We start from the raw sequence: 17,350 nt of genomic DNA, 5'->3' as shown, positions 1-17,350 counted from the left end.
TGCCAACATTCATAACTGTTTATTAAATCTAGCCTCTCTTTATGGTGGCAGCTAAGATCTGTATTTTTACCAATATTAGGTTCATTGTGTTATGAAAAAAGACCAAAATACTTAGGAGCATTCACACCAGCTTATAAAACACATTATGTAGTATATTAAATTGTTAAAATTACTTCTCTCCTCCTAGCCCCCTGCCCCTGAGAAAGTTCCATGGACAGAAAAGTTTCAGCAAAACAAAGTCTTTCTGTAGCCACCGATGCTTTACAGGAGCAAGGGAGATCCTGTGAGGACAGAAGTGCCACCTCTGGGTTGCTCTTGCTGTATGGCTCTGCCGGGGGACACCAGCTCAGCTCCAGGAGCTCTGCCCTGCTTCCCCATCCCACAGACACCTCTCACCTGGGGAATCCCTTCAGCTTTTGCTCCCTGGCTATCACAAGAACCATCATGGGCAGATAAAGCCCTCTCTGTAAGTAGGATCCTGTTCACCAGAGGAAAGGACTGTGGCAGGAATGAGATGTCCCTGCAAGAAAAGGTCACCACGAAGCCCAGTGGAAATGCCTGCGGCCGTGCAGAGACGTGGCAGGTTCCTAACCATGGCGTTCCCTTGGCGTGTGCAGCGCCGAGCCCCACCAGCAGCACGCTGTGCCAGAAACGTGCTGCGCTACCACGTTTTTAGTACCACCCCATTATTTTGATTTGTTCTGTTCTTAACTCAATTTATCCTACAAGCATGGTTATCTCCAATTTAAAAATGTACACAGCACCAGTTCCTCGACTTCAAAAATTTATAACGATGAGCAATTTGTTAAAGCCTTTTACCGTATCTTCCTGTCTCATTTTCCTAGGTGCTGCAATGAGGCAATTCATTGTTCTGGCTGCTTACCCTAGATGACCTTTGCCTGCCATAAAATGGTATACAACTAAATGCTCTGCTTTAAATACAACTCTTGCCTCTTCGAAAGGCCCTACGTATTCAGTCAACACAATCAGCAGAAACCACATTTGGTTACTCAATAAGCTGGAAACTTCTAAAACGCGTACAGCGGTGAATGAATTCCTGCCATCACCAGGGACACTTGAGTGGGGAACAAGAGAGACCGCCGAGAAGTGGCTCTTGCTGCAGCCGGAGAAAGGATCACTCCTTTAAGCTGAACACTCAAGGAAAAAAGAGAACAAAAACTGAATTAGCTCAACACGTCCCCTCCGCAGTCAGCACATTGCTAGGCAACTTACCATCTCTTGATAGAATTATGGTGGAGGGCTGATCGTACATCAGGGTTAAGAAGAATACAAGCACCAGTTTTGGCCAACTGCTCCTTTCCAGTGGGACTGCTCAATGCTTGGTCATTTCATATTATTATTTTGCAATATTTTCTAAGCACCTAGAGAGTCTAATGCATTCAGAAAGGTATTTTAAAGCTATTATGTGACATGAAAATTTTAAGATAACTGCAAGTAAGTGAATTTTAGGAGGAATAGCACAAGTCTCCTCCTTTGTTCAAGCCAGCATTTGGAGAGAGTTAACAATCCTCCTTTTTGTTGCTTTCATTTGTTAATACTGAAGCTATCCAGAGGGCATACTACTTGAACACTTTGTCTTCACAGTTGGGCACAGCTCTACACCTTTTTAACTCAACCTGGTACACCAACGAGATGCTTCAAAACACCCTGGTCCTTTCCTTTGCCACCGCTCAGACCAGACACAAAGTCCCATTACAGGCAGAGCCACGGGGCTATCACAATACCCCGTGTTGTCACACTTAACCTATACCAGCCTTAGGAAGGCTCTCGATCTTTAACAGTGACTTGGAAAGTAGGATTCGGACTCCAGGCATTATTTACAGTTCTTAAGAAGTATTAAGCAAATGCAAAGATTGTTTTAAACGGAGCCATGTACCTTGCCTATAACCCCAAGTTTTCCATGCATACTTCATAAGCACAAAGAAATAATTAATTAGCTAACCCCGTGACTACAATAAATTGATTCATAAGTGACAGAGCTGTGAGAAATTCTTGCATCACTGGAAAAGTCTGAAGTTGGTCCCTGTTTGGGGAATCTCAGTTGTATCAGCAAGGTTAGTAATTCAGACATGAAGGAAATGGTAAGAATTTCCCTCCTGCACGCACACTTTGAGCTGCCATATGGGTTTATTCAACTGTTTACTACACCAGTCGGTAAAAACTGAACAGCTATTATAATCTTTGCTAAATGACATGGTAATTATGCTACCTCTGGAAAAAAAAAAAAAAAGAAAAAAAGAAAATATAGAAACTTAAAAAAAAAAAATCACAATTCACTGATGTGTGAATTTCTGAGGTTTTGTATTCTTTGAATTGAAATGCACTTTCTAACACACAGAGGGATATTAAATATATAATAGAAACCTGAATTTATTTTAAAAAACAATTTGTGCTCCCATTTCCTATGCAATTTAATTATACAGATTTCCTAGTTTTGAAAGATTTCTTACACAGACCTTCCAGTTTTTCTGTAAAATCAGACGATTCCTGTTTTCCCAACCTCTTAGTCTTCTGATTCATGAAGAAATTTTGACGCTTCTCTCGCCCCAATTAACAAGAAAGGAACCAAGGAGCAGGCAGGTAAGAAGAGAGGGCACAGGAGGGCTCCCTGTGCCAGGTTGCTGGGGGATAGGGACAGGGACAGCCAGGGAAGGCAGAACCACCACTCATTTGGCACAAATGGCACCAACAGCCTTCCTGGCTGGCAACCACCACGGGGAAATGGCAACTGCCAATTAACAGACAAGTGGTCGCCCCACACGCTCTCAAGCTTGCCCAAGCACAAATGCACTCTGACCGAAATTCACTATTAAATGCTCTGTCCCTGTGTTCCTCCAGGCTGGGCATGGCAGCCCCAGCACCACGCTGAACCGGGCAAGCGCATACAATGAGACAGCTCTCTTGTGTGCCAGTGACACCATTTTGTCACTGGGATGTAAGTGCAGCAAACAGTGGAGCTAATTATTTATTGGCAATGGCTCCTTTGAGAGCAAAGGCTCTGACATATGATGGAGAGGAGACCTCTCCATATTCATATTTAATCATGACATGAATTGCACACATGAGCATGTTTAGACCATGTCTACCTGCAAAGCTTCAGTTCTGGGCAGTGGATTCACCTGCATCGCTGAACTCCAGTGTCACCGCCAAAGACCTCACAACTCACAGGATTTGGGGGGATGGAGAAAAGAAGGAAAGGAACCAAGTCTTTGTTTCCATATTATTAATATTTGGTATCACTATTATTTCATTACAATGAAGGTTTGGTGTTTATTTTCATTTTTGTTTTGGTTTTGTATTGTGGGGGTTTTTGTTTTGTTTCATTTTGGGTTTTTGGTTTTGTATTTTAAAGAATAGTAGTGACTTGCTTTTCAGTGTAGGCAATACAAAAGAAAGAAAACCAACCCAAACCCCACCATATTAAAAAAAGGGAGAAAAGGGCATGGGAAAGAGAGGCTGTAGGAAAGAATAAGTGAGAGTTACTGCAAACTCAGGTTTGACGACTCACCAGTTTTACTTGCAGGCATCACACATATCCACTTATGACTCAGGGCAAATACGGGAAAGGATTGAAACCCTTATCATGGCAAATGTGTCTGGAAGCCGGAGTCACTCAGAAAAAATGTTCTCAGGAGACTGAAAGACAAAAACATGTTTTAAAACTTCACTCAGTTAGAATCATATCAAAGCCCATCATTTTTCTTTGGTGATAAATGCTGGAGGTGGGGGGAGCACTACAAGAGTATTTCTACGTATCAAACATTATCACACAGCAGACTTTATTTGGCTTTAAATAAAACTGAAACTTACAATATTAAGAAAGGTTTTAAAAGACACACTTCTTTCACATTTGCAACATGTTCCTCCAACAGGCAAACTTATGTTCCTTCTAAATACCAAAATGTGTCACCATCCAAATCCATATTCTGCTCAAAAATACAGCTCTGTGCACAAAATCCAGATACTTTAACCTGCTTTGCATTATCAAAATATAACAGTCTTTGAATTTCTGAAATATTTACTCTCTGCCTTCACTCACTGCATCCTGATAAAACCTTAACAAAATGTAGAATCTCTTGTTAGCAATAATCTTTCCTCCAAGATAAGGAAAAACACATATAAAAACTATTTGATGTTCAGGGTGAAAAGGCAAAATTTGCAAACATCAGTTAAGAAACACCAATTAGTATTTTTTTTCCCCAGCTATTAGTAACACAGATTGGATTTAAGCTTAGCTCAGAGAAAGCTGCTCCCTATACAAATGAGACATCCATTTTACTAATAAGGGTATTTTAAAATAAGAAGTATAATTTCTTTACTGGCACTGAGTAAAAACTCATATTCAGAGATACGAACAGAGGCGTTCCCTGGGATTTTCTGCATCGTAGCCATGAATCCACATGGGATTTAAAGAGCAGCTCCAACCTGGAGAAGGGCACTGGCTGCCCTAAGAGATGCACCAAGCCCTGGGAGAGTCTCTGCTCCCCGGACCACTACGCAACAGGGACCTGCAGCAATAAACCCCAGCAGAGAAAACAAACTTTGCAACAAATGAAAACATCCCGAGGGACTGGGTAGGAAAAAATATGAAATCAAAAGTCACATGTGGTGCTTCTGACTTCTTCATTCCCCAATCCTCTCTCTGCATAGCATCCCCAAGGCGGTGGCTGTTCCCAGCCTTTCCACGTCTACCAGCGTTTTGGCAGCAGCAAGAACTGCCATCTCCAAATTAACCTTGTGGAGTTAATTATTTTGGCAGCCACAGCAGCCTTCCCGGGCAACATCTGGAAGCTTCTGTCTTAGCAACAACCACATGAAATTTCGTAAGACAAAAACCAGGTACTTCTCTGGCCCTGGGGCTTTCTCCCACTCTTTGCTGAATGCAGTGTAGCGGCTGAAAGAAGATCACAAGAGTTCAGAAATCTAAATATAGGGATTATGCGCCCTATTAAAAAACTGTGCTACACAATAAAAATAGATCCGAAAGGAGTTTTTAAACAGCATTTATGCTGAACATGACTTATTTCTCAGAAACTCTGAAATACTTGCAAAACAAAAGTGACCTGCATCTTGCAACTGTTGTATTTTATTCATGAGGAGCAGAGCACCTGAGAGAAGCAACTGAGCAGTGTCAGAAACACACATCCGAGGTTCGCTGTACTGCACTGCTGGGTGACAGATATGCAGTTGCAGCCAAGCAGAATGCTGCATCTACACATGTTGTGGCAAGATTTCTTCAGCTGACCTGCTGCACCACTGTATGCAACTTCATAATAATCTCCATCCGTGATACATTTGTAAAGCAGGAAAGTATCATTAGCCCCATCTAGAAGAAGCTGGATTGAGGCTCACTTCGGCTAATTCTTGCTCAAAAGATTTAATGTTCATTTGAGACTTTAGAGGCAAAATAACTTGTCTAAATAATATATTGGGTCTGCAAGAGACAAAGGCTACAGCGTACAGAAGCACTGTCCTCACCTCCAGATCAGTCTTCTCCTTCACATCCCTACTCAAACATAAGGAATATCTTGGCATCTTTGTGCCAACAAGCAGATTTGAAAGCTGGGAGAGCTTCTATGCAAGGAACAAGAAACGGTGTTGGGAGTAGGTAAAGACATCCCATCCCAGCCTGGCCTGAACTCTGATGGAACACCTGGAAAAACTGATTTTTCTTATGCCATCAAAAACTGACCTCACCAGAATATTCCACAAAACATTTCTTCAGCTGCATTTCACAAGGGAACGAGGCTTACATGATTACCACATACCCTCTGTGCCCAGCCCCACTTGCATCTTTCGAAGCCCTTACAATTAACAGGAGCAGAGAGCTCCCAAAACCAGGAATTCTCACAGCACTAGGTTTGGGGCTTGCACCACTGTAGGCCTCCAAAACCATTTGATCAGCTGTCTCCAAGAGCCAGCTGGCTCACCGGCACCCTGCCAGCTCTGGGCTGAGCCGTGCCAGAAGGGAGCCCAGCATGGCCCGGGGACACAGAGGCAGCTCAGGCGCTTCCATGGACCTCAGCGCTGGAGAACCTGGCGAAACCACGTAAGGTGCTGAGGGGAAGGGTGTAGGAGGGAGAGGAACAGAAAATAGATCGGTTCTGATAAACTGAAGCCTTTAATGATCTACCCACGCACTTGAGTTCGATCTGGCATTGACAAATTTAAGCTTTTAATGATGTGCCCACACATTTGAGTTGGACACTCCTCTTCTACAACCTTCACAAAAATAGCCTGCTGGGTTAAAGACAGAAATAACTCTAATAAAGCTGCAACACGAGCAAAACTCTTGACCAGTCTTTGACAAACTAATTCCCCAACAGATTATTTGATGCGACCTCCAGTAAAGACCTTCTCCTGCACTGCCTTGCTCCCATACAGATTCTCTGAAGGCTACAGCTAAATAAGGGGCCATGAGATGCAGCAGCTTCAATGTAACTTAAGTACAAAGTCAATCAAACCTTGAAACAGAGATCTGGGCTTCATTAATCCCAGAAATCACAACATTTCTGTTATCACTGTATTAATCAGAATAGGAAACCTATTAATCTGCCCCCAGCAAAAATTAATCTTCGTAATATTGAAGAGATTTGAAAGACAAGTTTTAATATGTCACTGTTTAAATCTCAGAGGCAGAGGCGCACAGCTCAGGTGGTCTGGCGGACCACTACGGACTTCATCTCATCAGCATGAGGCCAGCCCTAGCACCCTCACTGTGCCATGATGCTTCCAGTCCTCTTTGCTCATCTCTACCCCAGGTTCTGGCTGCTCCCAGGGCTTTTGAAGCAACCGAGAGCACCGTTTCATACATCAAACCGCAAAACTGGCAGCAACACTTGATGCAATTCAATAATTGTCAAGAGCTCAGGGCAACAAAGCTGGTGAAAGGGCTGGAAGGAATGTCCTGTGACAAGTAGCTGAGGACTTCACGTTTAACTAGTCTGGAGAAAAGGAGGCTGAAGGGCGACCTCATGGCTTTCTACAACTTCCCAAGGGGCGGATGTGGAGAGGGAGGTGCTGAGCTCTTCTCCCTGGGGTTCAGTGACAGGACATGTGGAAATGGTTCAAAGCTGCTCTAGCGGAGGTTCAGACTGGACTTTGGGAAGCACTTCTCTACTGAGAAAGTGGTCAAACCCTGGAACAGGCTTCCTAGAAAGGTGATCGATGCCCCCAGCCTGTCAGTGCTTAAGAGGCATTTGGACAATGCCCTTAATAACATGCTTTAACTTTAGGTCAACCCTGAATTGGTCAGGCAGTTGGACTACATGATTATTGCAGGTCCCTTCCAACTGAAATATTCTATTCTATTCCACGCTGTGAGACAAGGAACCACACAGTGTATCACCACCCAGCAGCACCAGGGTGGCACAGGTGGACATGTCACCCCGAGCAAAGGGCTGTCTGGGTACGAGTGAGCTTTCTGCAACAGTCAGGACAACACTGGCAGCAGATACATGACCATGTGTTCAGGTGTGATGGAGAAAAAAGCAGGCAGCTGCAAAACACGAAATTATCTGAAACTGCCATGCTCTACTGGAGTGAGTCAGGGATTGCTATGTGGATTTGATAGGGGGTCCCTGTGCCCAACCCTTTTTGGTGCAGCAAAGCCCCCTGCAAAACAGCCCACTGCTACCAGGAGATGCGCATCGTAACAGAGCCCAGTTTTAAGGAGAAAATGGGTGGCAAAGGAAAAGTCCTTATGAAATGAAGGCAAGAAGTGGGACACGATGGAAAGGGGCTGAGGAAATGGGACTGGAAGAGGAAAATGACCCAAAGCATCTCCAGATACCCACACCCTGGCTGGGGTAGGTGACACAGATGAGCACACAGCTGCGGTTCTGCTGCCCTTCTGTCACCATCCTGCAGTGGTAATTGCTGATGGACACGTTAATTTTTACTTGGCTGGATTTGCATTAAAGCAGCTTTCACCAACATATATATACATACATATGTAGATACACATACACCTTGGGACTATATTTGGTACAATACATTTCAAAGCCTGATCAAAGGCAGAACTTCAGTCATCTTACGCACCACTCACATTAGGCTGTTTACCAACTGCAGTCAAACTACAGAATACTGTTTTAACTAATGATTCCTCAAAGCCATGTTGCACAAAAGAAAACAGGTTCAACTTGTACATCAGTGCCTAAGAGACCGCTCCAAAACAGACAACTGTATGAAAAGTTGTGCCCATGTATACATATATACAAAACTGTTTTTAAGTGACTGTTTTAAGTTAGAATAAATCTGTGTTCCACCAATTAAGCTTTGAAAGCATGGCTGATACCGTTCGCTATTTTAAACAAGCAGCATATTAAATGCAAAAATTCAAATATTTTAGAGAAAATACTTGGAGAGTTGAGACATTAATTTTGCCATATACAATCTGTTTCACAGGGATTTTAAAAGCGTTATTGCCACCCTGGGTACATTGGAATAAAGATTAAACCACCATCCTTTCCTGTTTACATATTAAAAGATACGTGCTTTCTTGATACAGACAACCCAGCTTGCTGATACATGACTCTGTCAAAAACAATACAACCTGTCTACAAAATGCAAAGCCACCAACTAGATGCCTCCTTGCAAGAATTTCTGCACTCTAACAGGTCGCAAGTGGAAATAAAACGTACTGGTGTCTTGTTTATCCTCCCTCCAGCGAGTGTGTCCAGGGGGAGCGGGGCCAGAGCAGCTGCAGCTCCCCAGGGCCCTGCCTAAGGATGGAGCTGTTTACCAACCACCACCAGCAAAATAACATCAGCCTGGAAAGCCTTGGGACAGGAGGTAAAAACAACAACAACAAACCAAAACAAAACAAAACCCAAATAAAATAAACAAAACCCCACTACCATCTCTAGTCTTATTTCTACCTCATACACCTGTGTATGACTGCAGCCTGAGATGCTCAGCAATTTCCTAAAATTTTTCAATATAGATATAATTTTTCCAAAATAAATAAGCTTCCTCCCGCCCCCTCTCCCCCTTTTTTTTTCCTTTAAATAAATTGCCATTACAAACACATGCTCAAAGCATCATTAAAAAGACCACAAAGGCTTCTTACAGGGGGAACTTTGCTGCATCAAGAGGTAACATTTGTTCTCCCCTTTCAGCTGGGATCCACCTCAACTTTTTGATGTTGGTTGGAGCTTTTATTTGCAAATAGAGCAGAGCTGCTTGGGCCGGCAGGCTCCTCCGGAGCATGCCATGTGGCCTGCACAGATGTCCCTTTTATTCCCATGTCCCACAAGGCTCCATGGTTTGCTAGTGTTAAACAGATTACGCCCGTAGAACACTTGATTTTGCATGTCCCCTTTTTTTCCAACAGTTGTCTAATTTACTTGTTTTGCCCTCCCTTCCCCCCACAATTGCTACAGAAAACACAGAAAAACGAGGCAGAAGCAAGGAAGTTTCTCCTCCAAAAACAGAATTTGCGGAAACGCTCAGCATCTGCGAACAAAGCAGAAATGGAGAAGAACAAAACTCGTGTTTGGATGGTAAAGCTCATTAGGCCCAGTTTCTTCTAAAAAACTTCATCATACCTCAGTAACACCAGTCGCTACAAGTATCATAATCTCTCATGCTTTAGATGTCCAAATGAGAATTGAACTTCTTCCAAAATAAAAAAATAATAATAATTAAAAAAAAACTAAACCAAAAACCTAACACCAATTATGCCCGCTAAGCATTTGAAAATCCTTGAAAATCTGGCCTTCAACTCGGTCACAAAGAAGGGGCTTAATTTCCCGGCTGTCAGGCATCCCAATCAACAATTGAAGTCAATGGGATCTACACAGTACCTTATTAAAAAAAAAAAAAAAAAAAAGCCTAAGAGGCCCATTAAGCAACTTCGGCTAGAGAGAGACAACCTCGCTGCAGAAGACAGCAGCTATACATAGCTTTGTGCATCAGCCACTTCGCTCTCATGCTTAATTTGATTAATCATTTTGGTATTATCCCCAATTAGAAAAGTGTCTAACAGGAAAAATTAAAAAAAAAAAAAAAAATGGTTAAGACTAAGATGCAGCAGAAAACAGCAGCTACTGAACATGCAACTACTTGGGACTTCTGGCATTTGCCAAGGATGTAAAATTAAAGCTAAAAATTGTGGGCAAATACAAAGGCATCGGTGTTTCATCCAGACTGCGGATTTGAATTTTTTTTCTTTTTAATAAACTGAAACTGAATTCCAGATGTTGAAAGCTGGGAAGTAAAAACTGCTTTAGCTGTAAAAACATAGAAAGGTGAGACAAAAAAATTCTGCTGAAATATGATTCTTAGGGATGAAAGTGAAGCCCATGCACCCCCTCCCTGGGAACGTGGTGGGACAGGGTTTTTTCCTCTCTGTGTGCCAAACCAGGTAGCAGCACAGGGGTTTGCCCGGAGTTTCTTTTGAATAAGAGACAGACCAGAGAAGAAATCCTTAGGAACTCCCTTGGCAGGGAGGGGAACACACGTCCCCTGCATTTCTGACGCTGTGACAGTTGTGAGCGGAGCCCCCCGGGACGCTCGGACACCCCTGTCCTGCAGCCCCCACCTGCTACATGGCAACTCCCCCCGTGCAATCACACCAGGGCAGGGGGACTCACGAATGCAATGGACGTAACTAAAAGATCCCCCAAAGATGCACAAATCCATCATTTTCTTTCACCAGAGTCCACATTGTCCCTGACACAGCAAATCCACGTGTGAGGCTCCAGGATGTACTTCAGCACCCAAGTGCAATCCAAAATCGGACCCGCATGACTGGTTCTTGGTTTAGTATACGGACTCAATCACCACCAACACTCAAGGCTTTTAAAAGCAAAATTCAGGGCAGCATTTTGAGATCACTGTTGTCACCCCTGTTTACTTCCCTCGCGGCATCCACAATGCTCTGCTGAGGAGCATACGAAATCACAGAGTATCCCGCAGCATCCCACCAACTCCACCCCAGGCAGACACTCGGTTTCACCCTAAAATTTGAGGGCAGCGGCAAATGTTTGGATTTTGATAAGAAGAAGGAATATTCATCAGCATACTTCACTAGTGATGCAGTCAAAACTTGCAATCTTAGTCACAGAAATATGACTGGACTTGTCTGCTACCACAAAACAAAGTACCGTCTAGTGGTTAAAATCGGAGGACATGATTCAGGAATGCAAGCCTTTTCAAAGAAGAACTAAAACACATGATTAAGTGCTGTTGAAGTCAATAGGCTGATTCAGAAACCAACTTTTGGAGCAATGGATAATACTCCCCACATTGCCATATGGCTCTCAGTCAAACTTCCTAGAAGCATTTGCTAATACTGGGTTCCACACAGCTTTTGGGAGGCCTGCTTTTCCTTTGCCCTTTTTTTTTTCCCTTTTCTTTTTTTAAACCTACGTCTGGGATGATTTTCACCCACTCTGAAGATCCTCTGGGCTCTCACTGACTGAGAATACCCAACTGTGATTACTGCAGAGCATTGCAGACCCATGCAATAATTAAGTCTCAAATAAAAGGTTATCTATAAATAATAAATACATGCAAATATATACTGTATATAATATATAATATATAAAATAAGGCAGATATATAAACAATAAACACATTTATTATAAACCAAACACACTTTTTGTAGTGTTTAGTAAAACGTACACAAGCCTGTTAGAGCAAGAAGATCCAGCGTGAGCATCTTGGCCAGCCGAAGGATCTTTGCAAACAATCCCAGTCCCACCTGAAAACTTCTGAACCTGCTGCCTTTACAACTTGGAAATATTTCACTTCTGCCAGCTCCTCATTCACTGCTACAGTAAAATCTTCCGTGGCAGGCTTGCTATTTCTTATCCTTCTAATCTATACTGTGCACAGACAGCAGCCACTTGTCACAGCCTCCTGCGGAACGGTGACAGCAGCAGGGCCACCGAGGCCGACCCCCAGGGCGGGCAGCCCTGACACCCCACACTGAGCAAACAGCACCCCTGAGGTTCTCCTTATCTCCCAGGAACGCCACCCAACAGCACCTCCTGCTCCCCAGCCACCTTCAACCCTGCCAATGCAAACAAGCAGCAAACCAATCCCTTTAGCAAGACAAATGGCCACCTCGCAGCATGCAAGCGAACATTTGTACTAACTCCTTACAACTTTTGTTTGTATTTATACCATGGGGAAGGGAAGGGGGAGACCACTGGCAGAGGCACACAGATTTTTCATGCCCTCCCCAAGCCACGCAACTGAAATAATCCACTGATTTTGCACATTTCCCAAATCTTTGCAAAGGCTGAAAAGTTAATTCTTTACATCCAGTCACAGAAAAGAAGAAATAAAACAAAAGTCCAATGAATTCTTGTTGGCTTTTTGAAACACTTCATAGTACAGATAAGGCACAATATCGTTTTTAAGCAGTTTGAAAACACTCTGTTACTTCCTACAATTAAATAAACATAATCACAGCCTCAGTCAGCTCTCCCAGCCATCTTGTCTTTAGGGCAATGGGGAAAGAAGAGGAGCTACAAACTACAGTACTTTTTCTGGCTATTAAAGTGTTTCTCCTTATTCAATATCTAAATTAAATCAAATGGAGTATACTAAGTAAGCCCATAAGACACAGCACATGATGCAAGAGTCTTAAAATCCTTATCTACTGAGCACTCCAGCTTAAAGGCTGATGTTTTATGTTCCCCTGCAGTGCACGGGGATCCTGCTGGCTTGGCCAGACTAGGAAAATAAGCTTTGAATGACCAAATGCAACTGCAACTTGAAAAGTAGGAACCAAACCAGACACAACAAACCACAGAGCAGCCGCCCCAGCCGGGCCCACGCTCGCCCAGCGCTGCCGTTCCCTCGCCGGCACGTTCCCCGCGCAGCGGCCGGGTTTGCAGAGCTGTTGATAAGATGCTCACGAGTACAAGCCTACGAGTTGGGTCGTTAATCACAAGATACTCAGCCCGAGATGCAGAGGGCGAGGGAAGGTAGAAAGCCGCGTATGCTGACGGAGCAACAGATGCACGGAGTTGTGCAAATTTGCTGAATTCCAAAGTTATGAATTCCTCGAGTTTAAGTGATTCTCGAAACGCTGCCGAGCCAAGATCCACAGTCCCGTCTGGATGCTCTCCCCGCGGGTCCCGGTGCTGGGGCAAAAAGCGCAGGAAAGGCGTTTTGGGTCATTTTGTGCCCGTGCTCGCCCCAGGCATCCCTGCGGACGGCTGACAGGACAGTCATTCTCTGCATCGACCACACATGACCAGAAACGGGTGCTTCTCCACACTCGTGCACCCATATCTGCAAACCAGGGCAAGCGAGAGGCACCGAGCACCAAGTACTGCAGAGCCTATAAATACCAGCTTCCTGTAACATGCAAATAAAACCTTAGTTCAAGACAAAATCCAGCATCTGTCCTCAAAGTCTGGATACAATTCTCTCCTGAAGATCCTGTAATTAAAGCATAATTATGTATGAAACATCATTTTACATGTCCTATTAAAGGGACATTTACCGCAAAGAGGAGTTAAGCAGCTCAGTATCAAAATGTGAGTAAAACTATTGCTGATAACAATGACATAAGTTAATATTGATAGTTAATTAAGTCTGGTGGTATTCTCAGACTTTTATTGGAAGCTTCTTCACGAAATGTGTGTTACTAAGTAGGATCATTTACTTAAATACTTAGCTCTACCAGATCAATCAATTTAGTTTTTACTGTTCAACTACATTTAGCATACCTCCTCATAGAAGCAAACCACACATCGTACCTTATTTCCCCTGAAGAAAAGCTCTGTAATTATCACCACATCTGCTAAGTATATCTGGAGATCATATTTCAGAACCTTTGCTTTGTTTTTCTTCTTTTACTGTTTTTTTTTTTTATTTTAATTTTTTTTTTCCTTGTTCACTTCAAGTGTCAGAAAACACTTCCGAAAATAATAATTAAAAAATACCTCTCTGGGCAGGGAAATACAAAAATCGTATTTCCTCGGGACCAGACATTACAGCTTGAAAAGGAAAGAGACAGTCACTTCATGCTGGAGAGCAGCCACAGGGCTGGAGCTGTGCTGACAGCACTGGGACAGCCTCAAAACCACCCAGCATTCAAATAATGCAAAGTGTAGTGCTGGTACAGACCATCACAGCCCTGCGGACATAACACTACTATTTGTGATCACGGTTGATTTTTAATTCTCTAAAATCAAGAGGAACTGGGTGCATGGCTCTCCAGGAGCATTCGGAAAAGTTGAATTACCATTGCTGAGGGCAGGGGGGAAGCCTGGCTTTAGCCGGCATCCTTTGGCACAACGGGATTGCCAAACATCAGCAGAGGAAGGATCAAACCACATTCTGAGAATCTCCTGAGAAATGTATCAACAAGTGTTATTAATATTCAAATAGTGACTGCTTCACAGTAATGAGGGGTAAAAAGGACGGGGGGGCGGGATTTAAAAAGCCACCAGCCCACAGTAGTAACTACAAAGAAATAATTTCAGAGCTCAAACCAAAATGATTTTCTTTTTTTCATTAAAACAATTTTATAACACAATGCTACTGCAAGCCCACCCAAAGCAGCAAGAAGCCATTTTTACCAATTTAATCAAACACAAAGCTGATATGCTAACTTAAAGGATCAAGACAAAATAAGGTATGTGAGCCAGCCATCTGAATGCCAAATTTTACCCATATGAATTCAGTTATAAATGCTTGGAAAATGTGATTCTTTAACTTAGAAATAGCAGCTGTAGCATTCAAAGGTACTCCAGTAATTACTGGAATGCTTGCTGAAAAACTAGATAGAAGCTAACATCTTACTTACATTAAATACACATTCACCGCAAATTAAAAGAGCCACAGGAAAAAAAAAAATCAGGCAAGCAGATGTTCAAAAAAGAAGGAAAAAAACTGACAAGTGAGGGCCAGATGCTCGTTGCCGGTACTTGGTGGGGTGCACCAAAGGTGCCCCACACCACCAACCTCCCCAAGTCACCGATGCTCAACAGCTGAAGGGAGTCAGATTGTCACCTCTACATCTGTAAGTGGTAATTTCATCCCAGATCCTGCAATAACACGCTGCCTTAAAATCGCAGAAACGCTGCCTAGTCATCTGAGACAACAGTAAAACAAGCAGCAACGCCAAGTATAGCGGTCTACAACTGCCTGAGGGACTCGTGGGTTTAGCAACTGGGCTGGCATAAGGATTATATTATCGAGTGCCCTACACTGCGTTATTAAGTGCCAGTGAAACGTCTATTGCACTTGGTGCCTGGAAAATACTGTAAGAAACTCCAACCACCAACAGCCAAACTACAAATGAAGCTATTTGACCAATCCAGACTTATTATCAGCTACTGTTTCCTGAAAATAAACCATTTTCGAAATAAGAAACTGGTGGTGTTAGCAGAAACAGATAGGGGAACGTCTTTGCGGCGAACACAAAGCCCCAGGACACGCTGGTAGGAACGGGAAAGGCTGCACCGAGGCTTTGGAAAGAGGTACCCGCAGAGAAGTTATCTGCAAAATGTGCATCACACTCTCCTGGCTCTCTTCACACCTCCCCCTTCGCATCCCCACTCCCATGCACCTTCGCGTCTATTCCCACACTTCTCTCGCTACCCACATCCTGAACATATTTATGTTGTAAATATCCATTTGGAAACATTCAGTATGCTTGTGGCACAGACAAGGATGCTGCCTTGTGCTTCAGAAGACAGCTGTCTCACCATGACCCCTCTTCTTTCCCTTTTCCAACTGCACAGTAGGGGAAAAAATTACTTGTTCCTCACCCTTATCTTTGATCCACTCAGGAACCAGATTATTGTCTAATAAAACTTCACTGCAAAGCTATTAAAAATTAAAAGGATATTACACTTCCTACATAATGATTTGTCACAAGCCAGGCCTAAATCAGGATTGATGAGGTTCATGGTACCTTCCATTTGCCTTTTTTTTTTTTAATTTGGCAGAATTTTGGCAGATATTTTTGGAGCCCTTCTCACTCCTGACTGACACAACATTTCTCCTTCAGTCCTCCAGACCCTACTTCTTCATCGAGATAAAGTTAGAGGTGAAAGGCAGCTGAGCAAGCAGAAATGTTCCTACTGTCCCTCAGGGAACATGCAGAAGAGTCCAAAAGTTGGTATGATTCAGAACTAGTGGTAGAAAAAGGACAAACCAGATTACAACAACACAGAGGACTTCATCCAAAACCTGCATCCAAAGAGACTCCTGCTAACATATGGTGGAAATGTGACTTTCTGCAAATATCCTCCGCAGAAGCCAATTCCTCTCCTCCACCCAAGCCACATCCAATAGCTCTAGTAGAACGAGCTGTTACTTACACGTATTCATCAGGATAGGCATCAGCCGTGATACAAATTTTAATCCATCTAGCTAATGAGGAATCTGCCATCTAGTTAACGTGCTCAGACCCTCCAGAGAAATTAAAATCCACCTATTTAGGCCCCTCGCTCACCGACAAGCAGCCCATCCCGCAGTGGGGTGGCTGCTTTTCCAAAGTCATCGTGTCCCGCGCTCCCTCCGCGGGGCCAGCCCCGCTCCGCTCCACCAATACAAAGAGAAGCACCCGAAGCAGAACCGCACTGGAAAAACAGAACTTGGAAAGAATGCGTTAGCAACTTCAATCCAAATATAAAATGCATTTAAAGGTCATAATTTGCATAACTACATCTCATTTTTTTGTTGTGTGGGGTTTTTTTTTCTGTGGTGTTTTTTTTTTCTTTTTAAAATTGCTCTATCCTGGAAGGTGCCGAGTGCTTCTGAGAATTGCTGAGTGCCTCTGCTTCTTGTTTAAAGTTTTAACAAATCTTAAGGCTGTTCACTACTTGGCAGAAGCTGCTCTGCAAGGTGTCCCAGGACCATGCTAATAGGTACAGAGCATTTCTGAAAAAAACAAACAAACAAAACAAAGCAAAACACCCTTTTCAAAAAAGAAACTGGAGAAGGCATACCGCCCCAACAGTGCGCAGCACCATTATCACACGCTGACACGACTGGGCTGACATATCACAGAACCACAGAATGTCAGGGGTTGGAAGGGACCTCAAAAGATCATCCAGTCCAATCCCCTTGCCGGAGCAGGAACACCCAGATGAGGTTACACAGGAAGGCGTCCAGGCGGGTTTTGAATGTCTCCAGAAAAGGAGACCTGGGAGTTTCACTTTCTTATGATGTTCTCTTGGTGGTGGGTTCAGAAAAGCAGCAAGATGCAAACAGTCATAACAGGAAGAGCTCAAAAAGCCACGGGCGCAAATTGGCCCAACAACAGTCTTTTTATTATTATTTTTTTTTTATCCTTTTGTTCACTTGGATCAACATCTGCCCCAATCTGCATCCAAAAAGGATGCTGTGCTGA

General features: G+C 43.4%; 1 protein-coding gene across 6 annotated transcripts in view; it reads right to left on the bottom strand.

The window, feature by feature from the left end:
* Positions 1-17,350, bottom strand: part of FOXP1 (forkhead box P1) — a 383,067-nt gene that overhangs the window by 334,182 nt on the left and 31,535 nt on the right. For 5 of the 6 annotated variants that reach the window (XM_082060432.1, XM_082060427.1, XM_082060438.1 and 2 more), the window contains exon 2: positions 3,530-3,657. The gene's annotated coding sequence lies outside the window, so the exon portion shown is untranslated. Of the gene's footprint in view, positions 1-3,107; positions 3,131-3,529; positions 3,658-17,350 lie in introns of those variants that run through there. The other variant, XM_082060433.1, reaches the window with a different exon arrangement.

The sequence above is a fragment of the Streptopelia decaocto genome, assembly GCF_964273445.1.
Source record: "Streptopelia decaocto genome assembly, chromosome: 8".
NCBI classification, from domain to species: Eukaryota; Metazoa; Chordata; class Aves; order Columbiformes; family Columbidae; genus Streptopelia; species Streptopelia decaocto.
Note: the sequence above shows the minus strand (reverse complement) of the source record. Positions and strands in the feature narration are given on the sequence as shown.